Source organism: Petromyzon marinus, unplaced genomic scaffold (assembly GCF_048934315.1).
Source record: "Petromyzon marinus isolate PM22_M1 ecotype Great Lakes invasive population unplaced genomic scaffold, UKy_Petmar_22M1.pri1.0 PM_G_Scaffold_73, whole genome shotgun sequence".
Classification (NCBI taxonomy): Eukaryota; Metazoa; Chordata; class Hyperoartia; order Petromyzontiformes; family Petromyzontidae; genus Petromyzon; species Petromyzon marinus.
In genome coordinates this window covers 540,001-542,500 of record NW_027423028.1, presented here as the reverse complement: position 1 = coordinate 542,500, position 2,500 = coordinate 540,001, and positions in this window count along the sequence as shown.

Here is a 2,500-nt window from a genome sequence, read left to right as displayed (position 1 = left end):
TAGACCCCGTGAAACGCTAGAAATTGGCGGGGATGTGTCTCTTGTGGCTCACGGGGCTGTTCGGGTCGCACAGAAATCCCTGGGAATGGGAAAACGGGTCATTTTCGTGTTGCCACATTGCGTACGAACCGCATGAAACTTCCAGAGGCATTTGCAGCAGGAATGCATGTGCACTCAAAAACTTCTATATGTTTCACGGATAGACCCCGTGAAACGCTAGAAATTGGCGGGGATGTGTCTCTTGTGGCTCACGGGGCTGTTAGGGTGGCACAGAACTCCCTCGGAATGGGAAAAGGGGTCATTTTCGTGTTGCCACATTGCATAGGAACGCCATGAAACTTCCAGAGGCATTTGCAGCAGAAAGGCACGTGCACTCAAAAATTTTAATATTTTTCACGCATAGACCCCGTCAAACGCTAGAAGTTGGCGGGGATGTCTCTCTTGTGGCTCACGGGGCTGTTAGGGTCGCACAGAAATGCCTCGGAATGGGAAAACGGGTCATTTTTGTGTGGCCACATTGCATAGGAACGGCATGAAACTTCCAGAGGCATTTGCAGCAGGAATGCATGTGCACTCAAAAACGTCTATATTTTTCACGGATAGACCCCGTGAAACGCTATAAATTGGCGGGGATGTCTCTCTTGTGGCTCATGGGCGCTGTTAGTTAGGGTCGCACAGAAATCCCTCGGAATGGGAAAAGGGGTCATTTTCGTGTTGCCACATTGCGTACGAACGGCATGAAACTTCCAGAGGCATCTGCAGCAGAAATGCATGTGCACTCAAAAACGTCTATATTTTTCACGGATAGACCCCGTGAAACGCTAGAAATTGGCGGGGATGTGTCTCTTGTGGCTCACGGGGCTGTTAGGGTCGCACAGAAATCCCTCGGAATGGGAAAACGGGTCATTTTCGTGTTGCCACAATTGGCATACGAACGGCATGAAACTTCCAGAGGCATTTGCAGCAGAAATGCATGTGCACTCAAAAACGTGAATATTTTTTCACGGATAGACCCCGTCAAACGCTCGAATTTGGCGGGGATGTTTCTCTTGTGGGTCACGGGGCTGTTCGGCTCGCACAGAACTCCCTTGGTCCACCTGATTCGTGCATACAGGCAGCAACTAAAACTCTGTAAACCTGCTGTGAGGACATCTAAACAGTGGACCAGTGAGGCTGTGGAAGATTTGCGGGCGTGCTTAGACTGTACTGACTGGGATATGTTCACGACTGCTACCAATAGTCTGGATGAACTCACAGAGGCTGTGTACATCAGCTTCTGTGAGGACTGCTGTATCCCAACACGTACCAGGGTGAACTTTAACAACAACAAGCCCTGGTTCTCAGCAAAGCTCAAAAGGTTGAGGTTGGAGAAGGAGGAAGCGTTTAGGAGTGGGGATAGAGACAGATTCAAGGAGTCGAAGAACAGGTTTAGCAAAGCGGTGAGAGAGGCTAAACGACTGTACTCAGAGACACTAAAACACCAGTTCTCTACTAACGACGCTGCTTCTGTCTGCCAAAGGGCTCAGGCACATCACCAACTACAAACCCAGAGCGCCCCACACCACTAACGACTCCCGCCTAGCCAACGACCTGAACGAGTTCTACCGTAGATTTGAAAGACAATTGGACTGTCCTGAACCACCCCTTCCCACCCAAGAGGCCCCATCCCCCACCCATACTACAGAAACGACTCTCTCCTTTCAGGAGGGAGAAGTTAATGGGCTTTTCAAGAGGCAGAATCCACGCAAAGCAGCCGGGCCGGACTCTGTCTCTCCAGCCACCCTCAGGCACTGCGCTGGCCAGCTGTCTCCGGTGTTCACCAACATCTTTAACACCTCCCTGGAGACATGCCATGTACCAGCCTGTCTCAAGTCCTCCACCATCATCGCTGTGCCCAAAAAGCTAAGGCCAACAGGACTAAATGATTACAGACCGGTCGCCCTTACATCTGTGGTAATGAAGTCTTTTGAGCGCCTGCTCCTGGCACACCTCAAAGCCATCACAGACCCTCTCCTGGACCCCCTTCAGTTTGCCTACAGAGCCAACAGGTCTGTGGACGACGCAGTTAACATGGCCCTCCACTTCACCCTACAGCATGTGGACGCCCCAGCATCCTACGCCAGGATCCTGTTTGTGGACTTCAGCTCTGCCTTCAACACCATCATCCCTGCCCTGCTTCAGGACAAGCTCTTCCAGCTGAACGTGCCCTACTCCACCTGCAGGTGGATCACAGACTTCCTCTCTGACAGGAAGCAGTGCGTTAAGCCGGGAACAGAAGTCTCTGACTCCAGGTCCATCAGCACGGGAACTCCTCAGGGCTGCGTCCTTTGCCCACTGCTCTTCTCCCTGTATACCAACAGCTGCGCCTCCAATCATCTGTCCGTCAAACTCTTGAAGTTTGTCGGACGACACCACCCTCATTGGGCTGATCTCTGGTGGGGATGAGTCTGACTATAGGTGGGAAGCTGACAACCTGGTGACCTGGTGTAGCCAGAACAAC